Below are 17,965 nucleotides of genomic sequence, written 5' to 3'. Positions count from 1 at the left end.
ACGACCCCAAAGACGAATCAGTATCGGTTAGAAGCTTTCAAAGAGATCGGCCCATAACCTCCATGCCCCACATGGAGAAAATTTGTGAAGAAATTGAGGAGGTATAAAAGTCTTGTCTTCCTCCATTTGGCATTCATGATTTGACTGATACAATCCCCTTCCATGGTGGATCAGCAGTATCCGAACCTCATGATTAGCCTGGCTAACGTAAGACTATAAGTATGTGCTCGTATGGATCCTTTTTTAGCATCCATAGGCCTTAGTAGCCTAGGCATATCTTGATGGATCATGTGAATACATCTTTGAAATCTTGGAACGACTCAATGATTTCTCGCTTTGTCGTTGTTGTGATGCAGACTCCGATGTTTGCCTCTTTCTCTTGTCCTAGGCTTATTGTCCACTGACTTTTTGTAAGGTAAGATCTGTTTTCATCTTACTCTGAGATCTGTTTTCATCTTACTCTACCATCCTTAACAAATCAAGAGATATGTTACAATCTTTGTCATCTTTCAAGTCCTAAGATCCCTCAAGACACATATCTCGCTCAAAAGAAGATTCTGGGTTAGTAGCAACGTCGCTCATGTCGTTGATATCTGGGGAACTATTGAAGGCATATTCCAAATAATAAGTGATTCTAAGGATGGTTTTTCGTATGGTATGATCATGAATGAAGTATAAATGAATATTTGAAAGAAAGTCCAAAGAACAAATGAATCTAAGAATGATTATCTGTACAATATGAAATGAAATAGAAGAATATTTGCTCAAAAAGATACATTTTATTAAAATAAAGACTTAGGACACAAGCCTATTTCACCAAAGGATTCTTATTGCTTCTAGGCTTAAAGCAACAAGCATGTTTTGAATACTACTCTAGATTAGCTCTAAAAATAAAAAAGGATCTCTTCCACAGTCTCATTGCTCAAAACACTCCCAAGTATGTAAGGGCAAATGATCGTAAAATTTTATTCCCGGGTTCCCTCTTCTGATATGTCGTTAATGTTCAGGTTTCCCAATATCAAGTCTTGCACTACTGTCCTTAGCTCGATGTACCCTTGGATCTCATGCCCCTATCCATCATGGAACTCATAATGTTTACCCCTTTTACAGAAAGGTTGGGTAACAAATTTTCTGCACCAGAGGGAGCGTCGAATTTCACGATACCCAAATTGATGAGTCTCTCGATCATCTTTTTAAAAGTGACGCAGTTCTCGACCAATGCCTTGTGATCCCCCCAGGGTATTCACACTGGCCGCTTGCATCGTACCATTTAGGGTATGAGATTGTATCGGTTCTACATAAAAAAAGGATACAACATGTGCATCAAACAAAATTTGGTACAACTCCCTATACGTGATTGGGATGGGCACGAACTGAGGTTTGTCCGAGTTTAGTCTTGGATTGGGTTCTTGCCTCGGGGGGACCTGATGGCTAATAGTTGTTGTCATTGGCTTGCTTACTATAACAAGCTTCGAATAGCCCTTATTATACCCACTCGCATTATTCGCTTCCTTTTCCTTCTTCTCCGGGGCCTTTAAAGTCCACCCTTCTATTTCCTTTGTTTCTACTAGAAAAATCGGCTTGGCTCGATCATCTTTCGGGTTAAAACCTGAACCCATCGAAAAGTTCAACAGTTCCGAGGCATCAGCCTAATATTGGGGTCCGATAATGATGGGTACCCCTTGCATGTCTGGTTGGCTCAGGACGCTTATTGGGGTAAAACATGGGGAATAGACGATGTCTTCATTATCATCCTTACTATTGACCACTAGGCCACTCATTTTTTCAAGTTCTCCGGCCAATAACTGGGTTAACTGGCCCATCATATTTCTTTGGAGTTCTAGCATTTTTTCTCGCATATCTTGTTGAAGTTTGGTCAATTGCTCTTGCATCTATATTTGCATTTGCTCTATTCTCTCCAACCTTTTGTCCATATCCTTTGTTGGTTCTGAAATAATTTTTGAAATAATTTTACCTAATTAGGGTCTTTTAATGAAAGTTTAATGCAAATGATGCAATGCAATGCAAATGCATGGAATGAATACAAAAAAAAGAATGCGTTGATTCTGAATTTAAGTTCATTAGAACAACTTTTCTAGAAAACAAATTCCTTTACATAAAACGGATTACATATACGACCTTTCTCTCATAAGCAAATACACCTATCTTCCTCTTCATATTCGGATGTTATGGTCGAGTCTTACGAATTTTCTAAAAGACGTCCCCATGAACTCTTTTTTGCTTGATCCAGACTGCAACTCGTTGTTCACTTATCCCCTCGATACTCGTCAGCTCCTTTAAGAAAGTCAAGACGTGATGGCTCTCGAATAACCTTTGTCGGTTTTAATCCTCGGGCAATGAAGCAAAGTCATGTATTTCTTCATGGGCTATCAGCCTTTTTTCATTGTGTTTACTTAGACCATATTTAGACAACCGTGTTATAATCCACTTTATCAAGAAATTCGTTTTCTTATGACAAACTGCTCTATTTAGCAATCAAATATGAATCAACATCTCATTTCTATGATGATGTAATGCGATGCATTTAAAAAAAACAAAAATAAAACACGTTAGTACAGGAGAAATAAATAACAAATAAACCACCTATTCGGGTGACCACTAGGGGTTTAACGTGGCTCTACCTAGGGTAGGCTCCTAGGTCTCTCTATATGTGGTTCAGTTCTAGAGTAAGGGTACCTGAACTAGTAGATTCCTCGATCCTCACCCATTATAGGCTCATATGGACCGAGTTCAGTTCAGAAGAATACATTTCCCTATGGCTATACAGAGATGAAAATCTCACGAAGACATAGGTACGGATGTATCCCGAAAGTGATCCACTAGCCCATGCATAGGTGAAAACCTCACGAAGGCATAGCTTCTCACTCTCACTTAAAAGGTGTGACCACGGCGGTCATGCAATGCAATGTGCGATGATATATACATAAGAAAAACCCGAAGCAATAAAGAAAATAGGAAAAATAATGTAAACCGTATGAAAAACGGATTAAATGCAATGAAGGGATCATAAGTTTAAAACGAGTTTTCAATTTTTGGCGAAGGACAAAAACCAATCAATTTATGGCTCGACTCTCAAGTTCCCAGCGGAGTCGCCAAGCTGTCGAAACCATTTTTTGAAAACGGGGATCGACTTTAGTTTTGAAAATGATAAACAAAAATTGGGAGTCGCCACCAATCCCTTTTTTATTGAGGTGTGATCAGGTCACCTCGTAATTTGATTATTTTAATAAAACATTTTGTTTTACTAGAAATTGACTTTGGTCTACGAAATTCGAGAAAACGGGTTCAGGAGTCGGTTACGTACGAGGAAAGATTAGCACCCTCGTAATGCCCAAAATTGGTACCTAATTGATTAATTAATGTCTTGATGTCGAAAGTTAAAATAAATTTTAAAATAAATTTTAAAATAAATTTTAAAATACGATCCCTTTTTATGAATGTTTGGTTAATTTGAAGTGAATATTAAGATTCTCTTGTTTCGAAGAAATAAAATATCACATCCACCACGTAGGACACGACATTTCAAACTTTCGATACCAAAATTATCTTGTGATTTCCAAGACTAATGCATTGAAATTTTAAAAGGTTATTCGGTTATTTGGGTCAAACAAAAAAAATCGAAACCCAACACGTAGGGCACAATCTTCCGAATCTCAAAAAAGGGATATTGCCTTTATTTTGAAGTTTAGAAAACGCGAAAGAAACTTAAAAGGGATATTTGATTATTTGGACAAACGAAAAATCGAAACCCAGCATGTTAGGGCACGATTTCCCGAATTTCTAAAACACAAAATATCACCTTTATTAAAGAATCCCTTTTATGAATTTTGGTGAAAATTAATGTAATATTTAAAGTGATATACATTATGTGATACAATGTTATAATAACAATAATAAAATTCCAAAGGTGGATGCAACATTAGTAAACAAATCTCGATCAATGAGTAAAGCAATAAAACAAGGACACATGACGTAAAAATAAACAAACATAACATAAAAAAGGGATTTAAGAATGGATGAAATAATGAAACCATATGTAAAAGAGAAACAAATAATGAACAAATAAGTGCATTTTTGGTAGTGAGAAATGATGTGAATCAACAAATATTTATGAAGAGAATATTAACTTTGTGAACTTTAATATGTATATATAAAGTATATAGAATAAAATATAAGTAAATAAAGTGTATATATATACACACACACACGTAATATTAAGTGGGAAATCTTTTGAAATATGAAAAATAAAATAGCAAAGATGAGATAAAAATATAACAATAATAATGATGATAATAATAAGAGTAATGAAAAAGAATAAATAAAAAAATAAAAAATAAAATAAATGTGCTAAAAATAATATTAACTCATTTAATATAATAATAATAATAACAACTTATGTATAAATGCAAACAAAGAAAACAATATAATGATAATGATAGTAGTAATACAATAGTAATAATAAAATAATATGGATGGCCAAATCATAATATTAATAAAGTAAATCAGATTGACTAAAAGATGAAATAAAATGGAAGGTGTATAAAAAGTAAACGTATCATGAAATATATAAAATGAATAAAGCAACAATATATGCATAAAACGTATACATGAAAATAATAAATAAGTAAATAATAGAAATATATGTAATATTGATGATACAACAAGAAGGTACAAACATGAATAAATAAATTTTAAAACGAAATAGTAAGAAATAAAAAAAATAGAAAGAAATGAACAAATAAATAAATAAATGAAATTAAATCAATAAAGAACTAAACTGGAATTAGGACGGGACTTCAAGTCTAAATTATAATAAAAATAAGGATCGATTTGAAACTTAAACGAAGTTGAGGGGAATAAACTGCAAAATAATAAAATAACAGGATAAGGGACCGAATTTAAATTAAAATTGAATTAAAAGGAACAAAACGTAATGAAAATAAAATATTGGGCCCCAAATTGTGATACGCGAATGAGATGGGGGACCGAATGGGGCAATATCCCCGTCCCCCAAAACGCATAGCTCCACGAGGACTGAAGTAAAACAGCAATAAAATTAAAGGGACAAATTAAAGAATAAAAAAATAGAATTTAAGATTTCTAAAATGCGGAAGGACCAAAAGGGTAAATAACCCGAAAGTTGGAAACGCGCGGATCCTGAGGAAGCGGGTCGGGTCGCGTCTGGTGAGCCCCAAACGGCACCGTTTAGGCGCTGGTGACCCTGGTGCAAAACGGCACCATTTCACCCCTGTATTTAAACGAATTTTTTTTTCATTTTTGCTTCCTTCTCTTAAAAAAAATCCGAAAACACCCATTCCTTTTCCCATTTATTCTCTACTAGGGTTTCAAAAGAAACCCATCCTCGCCGTCGTCGCACCACCACCGTGACCGGTGACCGGCGTCGCGCAAATGGGCATTTTTAACCCCGTTTTGGACACCCCTTGAAGGCCACACGACCGAAACGCAGAGACGCCGAAGAGAGGAGGCTCTCGGCTCCCTTTTGGGCCCGATTCCGACGATGGAGAAAGGTTCACCGACGTCGCGACCGCGGGAGGCTTCGAGTGAGTTCCCTTTTTTATTATGCTTTTCTTTGTAAAAAGATTTGTAAAACAAATAAAAAAGAAAAAAAAAGGGGAAAACAAAAAAAATAAAATAAAATAAAAGCAAACCTTTTCTACTTGTTTTCTGCTTTTGATTTCTCTAAAATATGTTCCGTGTAATACAATCTTTTTGTATTAAAAAAACCGCTTCCCCTACAATCGGTTCCCTCTTTTCTCTTTTAACCGAAAAAAATGGCCAATACCATATTTTTTGCTTTGCTGTTGTCTGCCTTTTCTTGCTTGTTGCTTTGGTTTTGCAGGTGTCAGAGGGTTTGGTGGTACGGGCGATGGGATGGGGCGCCGAGCCTTGGGCATTGGAGGCGTTGACCAGGCATGTGGGGAGCGGCGCACACTGCTGCTAGGTTTTTTTTTTATTTCTGCTATTCTTTTAGAATTATGGGCTTGTAAAATTTTGGGCTGGGGTAGTGTTTGGTTTGATTTGGGCTTGTGAATTGGTAAGATTTAGGTTTGATTTTAATTTGTTGGACCGGACAAATTTGAGCCTCTACACTTAATTGAATTTTTAAGTTTACCCTTATGCATTTCTTTTTTGCTTGAACATTCTTTCGTGTTAACAAATGAAAGTATCAAATTTTATACTCATAATTTGTTATATAAACTAATACAAGATATGATTACACGAGTTTTTCGTACAAATAATATTAACAATGACAGGTACAATTACTATAAAAAAAATTGTATTCAAACCTTTAATTAACACTCTTATCTCTCATAAAAAAGAATATTGTTCCTGATCCTAAATTTTTAAGACTAAATTCCTGTCTTCTTTATTATGTAAAGATTGAATCAATGTCTAAGTTAGAAAAGCTAACAAATTTCTTTAATTTATGTGACGTTCATATTATAATTTTGTCTTCAGACGGATGTAGATAAATGTTTGGGAATGTAGATGTAGAAGCTTTCTTTTCTCCTCAACTACCATATTTTATTTAGTGTCAACTTACTTGACTTTGAAGATTTTGAGGAGGGGATTGGCTGTGGACGTGATCAAGTCATTAACACAGATATATTAAGGCATTAAAAAGAAAGACAGAAGGTCGGAGAGTTGGGGACTGATAGCGACAGCTGTGAATCTAAACTAAATTATTGTGGTTCGGATGGCGACAATCTACAGATCTTCTACCATCAGGATAGGATACGTTGCGTTTTTCTAGTAATAATTTCAAAGGAGAAGAAGAAAATGCAAATTTATATTACTCATACTGGCTTATATTTCCATTTAAACCATAAAATAAACAAAATGTGGCATATAACCTAAAATATGAAAATTATTAATTCTTATTAGATTATAACACATTCACGATGCAGATGAAAAAAATTATGTAAAAAATATATTCATAAAAAATAAAATGTAAAAATATAATAAAAGACCCTTATAATAATATTTTTACTTTGTAAAAAATAAATTTTTAATCAATTTTTATTTGAGTTGCTGTGCAATAACTTTGTCACACTAACTTTGTTAACCCTTAAATTACTTTTACTAATAAGTAATAACTACACCGCAAGGTATTTTATACAAATAAGCAATAATGGATAAACTATGTTTAATAATAATTAATTTGAATTTAATTTATGCATAAATTGCTGATTGAGTTTTAATTCAATTGGTATCGGCATTGTTGTTAGTGTAGGAGGACATGAATTTAAGTGTGCTGAAACACATTATCCTCCTATTTAAGGGTTAGGAGACTATACGCAATTCTAGACATTATATCAAAAAGAGCGGATATAATAAAAACATATAATGAGTTTAATGTTCAAAAAAAATTTGTACATAAAATCTTTACTTTATTTTTGGTGTTTTGCAAAGCTATTCAATAATTAAATTTAGGTATAAGTGTTTGTAATTATTATTTTGGGTAAAAGTTTCATAGTCCTTGCATTAGGAGTCATATTATTATATTTGGGTAAAGCAAATTTGGCATTATTTTCCTAACTTGAATTTTTTATTTATAAATCCATAAACTTGATAAAGATGTTGGAAAAATTATATTTTATCAAAACTATGAGGCATATTTTCAATAGGTAAAGTTGGAGAGTTGAATAATAAAATTATGGTTTCATATTCTACTCTATAAGAACTTTACAACGGTATATCATATACTTAAAATGGTTGAGTGATAAATAAGAAATTGATGCTCAAAATAAGCTACTTGGAAATATTTGTTGAGGAAAAGAAAAGCTTAAATCCCAAATTGGTTAAATACCAAATGTAAGATGTGTTTATATATGAGAATCATCTTGAAAGATAATTAAATAATTAACTTTAGAACTTTGCCTTGAACACAGGGGTGCAAGTTCAAACTCGTCAAGGTTGGGGTGCACTCACACAACGTGCGCGACTTGAAATGTTTGGTTTGGCCCAAAATTTATTTTAAAAGGACATTTATCTTATTCTATTTGATTCCAATCAATTATCAAATTGATTTATTGGTTCTTTAATGGCAAATTTTGTGAAAATTTCTAAAATTCCATCATACTCAATTCCTATAAAAGGCTATGAATTCTGAAGAATTTTTCCACACTCGTACTCTCTCACACCAAATTTATTTTGCTCTCAAAAAGACAACGTTTGTTCGTTGATTGCTGCAGAGGTGCTACTACTTTGATTTTTGTGTTGTTGTATCCTGGGAAACATTCGACTAACTTTTCTCCAAGTTATGTTAGAGCGACCGAATCTATCTTAAGGAAATTGTGTTAAACAGGCCTCAATGTATTCTTCTTTTCGATTTCAACTTTTTATTATGGTTTTTATTGGTTTACGTATTTGACAATTTAAATATAAATTATTCTATTTATATTTTATTTTGTATATAAATATTTGTTTATTTATATTTATATATTTGATTCACTAATGTGTTTTGTCCAACAAAGGGTTCCATCAAATACTTGAATTATTTTTAACACCATTAAAATGCAATATCATGATACTATGAGATTATACTACGTTATCACATTAATTTTTTAAAAATATATTTAATTTTAAAAAATATAAAAGAAATTATGAAAACTTATAAAAATATAAATAGATATATAAAAATGAGTTGAGGATGTAAGTTATAAAAACCTGCAACGAATTGGAAGGCGAATAATGTTGTTTCCAGGAAGACCCAGTTTTGGAAGTCACGCAATCAGAAATAGGGAAATTGGTTGGCCAGCTCCCTCATTACTATTTTTTGGAAAATGCTGGAATTCTGAGGACTAAAGAGGAATGTTAATTGTTTTGATCCAATTACATGGATATGGGTTCACTTCCAATGTCTGTCTGCCCACTGTTTAGGGAGATTATATGATGCTAAGGGAGAATTATCTTATATAACTTTATTTAATCTATATATAATAAATTTTCATAAATACACTTTTTATTTTAAATGTTGAATTATTTTTATTTTATCTAGCGTATATGTTATTTAAAATTTTATATGAATTTTTTTAAAAAAAAATAAAATTTATATAAAAAAATTTAAAAAAAATCAAATTGAAAGTTGATCCATCACACTTGAGCAATGCGTGCGAGGTTTTTTATGTCACATGCTGCTATGTTATTAAGTCTCATAATACTCATAGTTGGTGTCATGGCTCTGTGACATATCGACTCCATTAATAAATGGATTGTATTAAACACACATAATTTGAATCGTATTAACATATTACATGCTTTATAACTTTATTCATAGATAAATTGAAATTACCCATATTTTAAAGTATATGAAATAAAATATATTAATAATTTTAATAATACAGATGCAGATGATGAACTTGATCAAAGATTAACATTTAATAAAAAAAGGTTATGTAACCCAACAAATATGGAACATTAGAACAATTAAATAAAATTGTATATGATACTTATTTTTCTTATTATTACTACTAATATTATTATCAACTACTTTATTAACTAAGATAATACATATGATAATTGAAAATTGTTTAGAAATTTTCTTTTATCATGCTAATAATTTTTTTATAGTAATTTATACTAGTCATGTTAAACATATTAGAATTACAATTCTTTGTAATTTCAAAATATTATAATTACACTCTCATTCAATTATTATCTGAACAGACTCTAATAGAATAATAATTTTTCTATTAAAAAGAGAAGTTATAGATTAATTAAACAAAAGCGTCCTGACACATAACTTCCCTAATTAGGGGCAAAGCCATGGGTTGACCCTCGAAAATAAAAATTTTAACTTTTTAACTCTTTTATATTTATAAAATTTTAAATTAATATTTAATAAAATTACGTATTGACACCTTAAAAATGATAAAAATTAATTTAAGCTTTAGAAAATTATAAAAATATAAAAATAAAATTATATTTTTACTGCTTTAACAATATACAACTTATTCTATCAAAAAAATTTCTTTACTTCGCTCGTTCCGAGTAACCTTAATAATAAACAATCCGACAGCTATTAGCAAACAATAATTTATATTATAGTAATTCTTTTTAATCAAAATAACATTTAGAAGAATCGCACATTTGCTCCCAAGACTACATGCATTCAACCTTATTTAATGAACTAATCCTATCAAAGATATCTGATAATATTTTAAAATAAAAATTGATAATTAGGAGGATATCACCCATGTTATTTGGATTAGGGTAAGTCTTTAATATGGATATGTGTTAATACAATTATGTTGAATTTTGTCTAAAGTTTTCATATATTTGCATGAAAAATTGGACATACCCATATATGTTGTGGATCAAAGACTTGGTCCATGAAGTTCTTGAGATGCAGTATTTTGGATGACTTGCTGCAAACATTGAATGACATGGGAAAAGGGAGGGCGTTCAGAAGCCTCACTGCAGGTTAACCAAAAAAGATATTAGGACCAAGAAGAGAGGGGGGTCCCAAATAAATAATAATGTTAAACTCAAATGGTTTCACAAGTTTTGAGATTATTGAGATGCAAACATTAGGCCGTAAGAAAGTCTACTTACCGAGCCCAACACTGTTCAATCAAGGAAGCTACAACTCGGTTTACATGGCTTGGGATCTCAAGCCTTTCACCTTTAAAACCTACAGCCGCCACAACCTATAGAAACAAATCAGCAAGATTTATATTTATATATGCTTTGGCCCCTAAATTATATTATATAACATCATCAGCAGCTACCTTGCAGTCATTAATAGGTCCAACCCAAAGTCAGACTAAAATTGGCTTACCGACTTTAATTGATGCTGTTCGAACAGTCAGTTTTAATAGGTTAAGTCAATCGATTATTGGTTCATAAACTGTAAAACCAAACCGACTGAATTAACTGAAGCTATTCTTTAAGAACACAGTAGTAAAGAGCAAAAACTGTTCTTAAGAACACTGTTTCCCACAACTAAGATTTTTTTTCCCTTAAAACCTCCCTTCACATCTCTTTGATGAAGATGCCTTCTATTACTAATCATTTCTTTTCCCTATTTGTGCACACGTGTAAAGCTATGTTACCTGAACTTGGGTGTAAGTGTGGGATACAGACATGTCGTCTAACATGGTTTTCCAAGTTTTTCCTATGTATTTTAGGGATCCTCAGAGATCACATCCCCGTATTTATATGTCAGACATGAGTATTTCAGGAAAAATGAAAAGCAGGAGCAACATAGATGTATGGATCTCTAGATAAATTATTTCTAATGAAATAAAAGATAGATTGACCTGTGGTGGGTTTAAATGTTTCCATGGTTGCTGGAGTGTCATAAGTTCCCACAGAACCACTCCAAAGCTATAAACATCGGATTTCTCATTTGAATTCTCATTGCATAGAACTTCAGGTGCCATCCACTCCGGCTAGACAAAGAATAAGGAAATTTAACTTCTAGTACGTAAATCATCCAAGTGCAAATAATGAATCCAAACAAAACTTACTGTTCCGGCAGCTGTTTTCGATGAAAGAAATGTATTTGCCTTAGAACGTGAAAGACCAAAATCACAGACCTGCATGACCAAAATTGCAGAAAAATATTCAGGTCCTTATCAATGCTGCCCTCTTGCAAAGCATATGAGAAAGGCAGTGTATCACAGTTCCTATCAGTTCTTACAGAATTATCGCATACAGCTGACTATCTATTCTAAAACTATACAACAAAAGAAATTACACCGGTCCTATGCCCTCTAAGGGTGAGCTTTGATGAAGGTTTCAAGAAGACATTTTCAGAAACTATCCAATAAAAGTACCTTGTGTAGAGGTTCTTTTTCAAATAGCATTTCTATTGTAGCTTGAAACATTAAAAGAACAAATGGTAAAATATGATCTTAGTATCTAGATTGTCATATAAAGTTACAAACAGGTATGTAGCATGTAACATGAATTGAATTTTAACACTTACTTTAACTGTATAATTTCTGTCTACCAAAAGATTTGGGGACTTCCAAGTCCCGATGAACAATGGGAGGCTTAAGTTGATGAAGATAATTCATTCCCCTTGCCTGTCACCAGAAAAAAATGCCTCAGCATATGTTGTGGACGCTTTTTTTGGTCGCACATATGAGAGGAAAAAGGCTTTAGTTAAGTCCTTAAAGTAAAACTATTTACTTCGGTTTAGTTTATTTTAAGCTATTTTTAATTATAAAGGTTAAGTTGTTTTATCTCCTAGAAACATCTTTTTATGTAACAAGTCTCTATTTAAGAATCCTATGGTAAAATAAAATAATAAGCAGAATTTCTATCTAATTTTCAACAGGTATTGGTTTCTCTCAAAACAAGTCCTAAAGGTTTCAGTCTCCCTTTGACAAGCTGATCATCAATCACCATAGGTCGTTCTAGGAATAGTGATAAAGGGAAGGCCATTGCTTCCAGCATTCCCGTTAATTGCCTGGTGGCTCAATCCTATTCCCACCTTCTCAACAGCATGCAATGGAAATATGACATAACTTCAAATATCGCAAATTAGAATTCCTGTGAGATTCAATAAAGTTACTTGTTGACAACACATTACCACACCCAATGCCATGTTCAAGCGAAGCTTCTCATTTAAAACCTTCCAAGCATCAGGCATCTGCAAAAGTCGAAAGAGACTCCGTCTAATTCCAAAGAAACATTCTGTGTATCAGAAGGGCCTCAAATTTAAGATGAAATGCAGGGAAAGCACATAAGAATGATATAAGAGGGAAATCTTGGTACCTTGACAAATATTCAGTAACAATGGACAACTTTGGTGGTTGAGTAACAGCACCCATAAACAGAACAATGTTAGGGTGCCGTAAACATTTCATGATGGAAACCTAGCAAGTAGCAATGGAAATGAGAAAATGGTGATTTAAAACATTAAAAGGGACAAACAGATGGAAAACAGTAGCCTCATCATACCTCCCGTAAAAATTCCCTGAAGCGTTCTCTATGAAAATCTTGCTCCATGAGAATTTTGACAGCAACTTCCTGAAGGCACATGTTGTATAAAATAAGTTTTAACAGTTCATACACGATGACAGTGGATTCATAAGTTAATTAGGAGTAGTAATCTGATATAAACAATTGAATTGGGTGCCTTCAAAGACAATCAAATGTGGAACCATGTTTGAGAAGGGAGATTTAGGATTTTCTATTTAATTTCACAAGTTCTGCACCTCCAAGAAAAGCACGAACTAAGGAAAAAACTCAATTTATGAGCTCCCTCATTCATACAACGAAAAAAGGGGGAAGTTACGAAAACAAGAAGAAATCCATACAAACACGAGTAAGATGTGCTTACACAACCACGAAATTCAGCACGATGAACAGTTCCAAAAGAACCTGAAAAGCATTTATTAGCATCCTTAATGTATGATCTTTGAACATACCATAAGATAAAATACAATGCACTTCTTGAATGAGAAATAAGCAGTGTCCAATGTTACTAAATCATGCAGTTTTTATGTTCTTCAGAGTTTAAAACATCATATACCTGCTCCAATTCTCTCTTTTAAAACAAGTTCGCTCCAAGGAATATTCAGATCTTCCTGGTCAAAGCTCATTACTGGATCATCTGATTGCTTGAAGTTAATAGTACATTGCATTGGATCTGAGTATGGAAAAGCTTGATAAACATCTTTGTGCATGTGAGATGTAACAGAACTTGGCAGAGGAGGACATCTGATCAAGTGTGTTGGGTTGATGGCTTTTGGCAACAAATTTGAAGAGTTCAGCATCTGAAGATCTTTATCACAGCCAATATTCCACAAAGTGCTCTGGTGCAGAGGTGAAAGAGAAGATTCTTTGTTGTTGCTTAAGGTGGAAAAGTGGCTGTTCTTGTTAAAGTAGTTTCTATCAAATGCTTTCCTAGGCTGTGGACCAGTTTGCTCATTTTTATTGCTAGCATTGTCTGCAGTAATCAAAGACCAGAAAAATTGTCAAAACCATGTATTGGGCGGTAGTTAATTTCTCAAGCAAGCTCAATTTATCACTTTTTTAGGTCGTATTCGACATGCAATTCTAAGAAACCATTTTGAACATCAAAACTATTGAACTTTAGCAATTGCAACTTCAGGGGGTTAAAGAGTGAATGAGATAGCGAATAATATATATATAGATAGATAGATAGATATTTGACTGAAAAAGCACTTCTTCAATTCAAGTACTTGTCCTCAAATATTTGACTATAAAAAAAAATACATCAAGCACATCGTCTTTTTGTAAGTGCACGAATAACTTAAGAGAATAACCTGAGGAAGCATCAACGCAAGCATGTTTATGGGATTGATCATCAATGAAATAGAGTTTGGCCAATGTCTTGATGTTTGTAGCAATCTCAACCGGTTTAAATCTTGGATGACACAGCGGTGAAGAAACTAAAATTGATGAAGTACCATTGAGTGAGGAATCAGGCTGACTTAAGGCTCCTGGCTCCTCAAACAAATCAACCAAATATTCCCTGGAAATTTGCATGTTAAAGCATGGAATGAGAGGAAAGGGAGCTGGATCTTCTCAATAATAGCTTCATAGAGTTCTAACTTCAAAATAAAATGCCAACAAAAAAGTCTAACTACTTTATAAGGATCAATTTGAGACATTAAAAATTCATCATTCAATAAGCTTTCAATTTGAAAAAATTTGACACATAACCACCTAAATAAAACCTATGTACATTCCAATAAACACTTGTGAAGCGTGAGAGTCAATTCCAATTTACCTGTCAGGACCCAACTGCACAAGACAGGATGAAGCATCTTCCCTCCTGCAATATTTGCAACCCTTTGTGATGCGACATGGTAGATTAACCAAGTCTGCTAATATCTGCAAAAGTTATAATTTGACAACGTTTTCCGTTCTATAAGCATTTTGATTAACAGCCACTCAGAAATAAAACATCGACTGAAATTAACCAATACGTACTCAAATATATGTATGTATACACACATGAAATGATAGCTAGCTTGTATTCAGAGATATACCTTAAACAGTAACACACGATGGACGCAAAGGCCAACAGATAGGCTTCCAATTGGAAATACAATAGAGCCTGAGCAGTTTTTCAGAACTTCGGTGCACTCCTTCCATTGTCTATAAACATCTTCTTCAGAAGAAGCTGCACCCCTGTCGGTAACAACAAAACTTTATTCCTAAGAGATATGACATAAAACCATTGAATCTAAAACTGATGCAAAATGAAGAACATGCATACCCCATTTGGTTACAGACAAGACATGCTAGCCGATTAATTGCATCTTTTGTGCTGATCCAGCTGCTAGATATTTTGAGAACCCAATTTTGAAGTTCCTTCAAACTAGGATCCCTTATTCTATCAATCAGAACAACAGTAATAGACAAATCAGCATGCGGATCAATGGCCCTCAATGACTCGATGGAGGGCATCAGGCCAATCTCTCCTTGATCAGCACTTAAGGTCCATGCATAAGGATCCATCCCATTGACTTGGTAAAATCCATCTGGAAGTCTATCAAAGTAAGACAGAATGCCATTTACCTGAACCAAAGGAAATCAGAGTACCTTAGAAATTCTTCATATGAATCATTAAACTTGTTTTCTGAACTTCTTCAGTCATTGGGATGTAAAATTCATCAACCACCAAGAAAAATAATCCAGAACTACTTTTTCCAACATAAAATACTATTTGCCTGCTTAAACTTGATGAAAAATGTTTTTATTACCATTACCAAAAATATGGTTTCATAGAAATATTCTAAATATAAACACATTGTTCAACCAACAAGAGATAAACATCACAAAAACTATGAAGGACATGGTCACTCAGATTTTTAATTCCAAAAAATTATAAACATGAAAACTTGAACAAAATGGCCAAGTGAAATTGCAGAAACATTATAAATAGAAAATCCAATATTTAATGTATACGACACAGACATTATCCTCATAATCATGGAAAACATAGTAACATAAATTAAATCATCAACCATAAAGCATAAAACCCTTTACTAACCAACAATTCAAGGACAAAAAGAAGTAAACTCAAAGAAACAGAAAAAATGAAGTGATACCCAGAATCGATGAGACACATGCTGAGGTGAAGAAGAAGAAGAAGAAGAAGAAGAAGAAGAAGAGGAAGAGGAGGAGGAAACTCTGTTGGTGTTAGCATCAGAATTGAAATCCAAGAAGTTGGAATCAACAGCAGAAGCAGCCAGCGAAGAAACCCGCAAAGCCAGCGCCAACTGCAATTGGTAACTCTCTTCGGTCTGCTGAGCCCAGCTTCTATTGAAGGAGGCCATCATTTCCGGCTCCAAACCATTCAGTTGGATTTGTAATCTGCAAGTGTTGTCAGATTGATTCCCATACATTGTTTTTTCATTTTCTGAAGAGAATTCACAAAGGAATGGAAATGGAAGTTCGTAAGAAAAGGACAAGTCTGAAACAGGGAATTTTGTGTAAGGTGATTGGAGAGGGCAGTGGGACAAGCAAAAGAATGAAAGGGACGGCCATTTAATATAATGGAAAGTGGGGAGATTCACTGAACTTGGGTTTGTTTTATTACAGGTGGAAACTCTCTCAAAAAGATGATGATTTTGGTTCGTTGAATGTAGATTCCCGGTAATCTGTCCGTATAGTTTGGATTTTTTTTATTTAAAAAAAAAGTCAATTTCCACTCAAATTCAATAAAATTTGTTCAATTTTAATATAAGGTTAAAATTTAGGAAACATTGCTTGCTTGGCATAGTTAGATATATGCCATTTGGCATCTTAATAAATAATATTAATAATCAAAATTAATATCCCATTATTTAATTGATATATTCATAAAGAATCAAAGATTTCATCCCATAAATTAAGTTAAATTTGATGAATTTAAACAAAAGTACGTTCAAATATACTCACTCAAATAAATATATTAAATATTAATACGAATAATTAAAAATCTTTATGCGGTCAATTTGCATTTAAATAATTAAAATAAATATGATTTCTTAATTATACAATCAATCAAAAAAGTGATAGGTACATTGCATTCTCAATTGAGAAAATATAAGATCGAATGTTGAAAATAATATTATTGAGAGAGATAATCATAAATTTCAAATATAATAAAATAAAATAAACTAATTTTATATAATTATAATAAAATATTATATAATTCATATTGAAAAAATATGATGACACAAAAACAATTATGTAAAGCAGTTATGAATGTACTAAAATTAATATTAAAAATCACGTACAAATATTTATTTTAAATTTAATTAGCATGAAAAATTATCGGTAATGACATGATATCAACATAATACATATAATATGCAAAAATATGCTATGAATTGAAACGTAAAAAACAATTACAATACAAAATAAAAATAACATAAATTTATATGAATATATGATTGTTTTTACCCTTTTAAATAATGTGGATCAATATTTTATTTTATAAAATCAATTTTTTAACGTGAATACAATATTAAATTAATCTATACTTATATACGGGTGTTCAAACTTCGGTTAAAATCGAATTAATCGATTGAATCGATCTAATTCGGTTAAAGGATTTTTGGAATTTTAATTAACAGTTAATTCGGGTTGAAATCAGGTAATTAACTGGACTTAATAAATAATATTATATATTTTATGTATTAGGTGATTACTAATTTAGTTAATTCAGTCAAATGAACATTTTTTATTTATTATTTGTTATGTTTTATACTTGTTTTAATAAAAACAAAACAAAATGTATAAATTTCGATTAATTCGATTAACAGGCCAAATTAACGTCCCTAATTAAAGGAATGTTGAAAGGATGTTTCTTCTTAAGACACTTGGCCCATACCATCAGCTCTTTCTTCTTTTGATTTTTCATTTTATAAAAACTAATTAAGTTTTAATTTTGGTCCTTTTAATATGTTTAAATTTGAGATTTAATCATATACTTTAAATTTTAACA

The 17,965-nt window shown here is 32.4% G+C and overlaps 1 long non-coding RNA gene and 1 pseudogene across 1 annotated transcript; one reads left to right on the top strand and one right to left on the bottom strand.

The window, feature by feature from the left end:
* Window positions 1-4,713: 4,713 nt before the first annotated feature.
* Window positions 4,714-6,156, top strand: LOC107903040 (uncharacterized). The gene is made up of 2 exons (XR_001685686.2): window positions 4,714-5,582; window positions 5,882-6,156. It is a non-coding gene; the product is annotated as an uncharacterized lncRNA (long non-coding RNA).
* Window positions 6,157-10,223: 4,067 nt separating this feature from the next.
* On the bottom strand, window positions 10,224-16,533 carry LOC107904362 (serine/threonine-protein kinase CTR1-like; annotated as a pseudogene).
* Between the last annotated feature and the right edge of the window lie 1,432 nt (window positions 16,534-17,965).

The sequence above is a fragment of the Gossypium hirsutum genome, chromosome A05 (assembly GCF_007990345.1).
Source record: "Gossypium hirsutum isolate 1008001.06 chromosome A05, Gossypium_hirsutum_v2.1, whole genome shotgun sequence".
Lineage (NCBI taxonomy): Eukaryota > Viridiplantae > Streptophyta > Magnoliopsida > Malvales > Malvaceae > Gossypium > Gossypium hirsutum.
The sequence above is the reverse complement of the archived record's forward strand: the minus strand, read 5'-3'. Positions and strand labels throughout refer to the sequence as shown.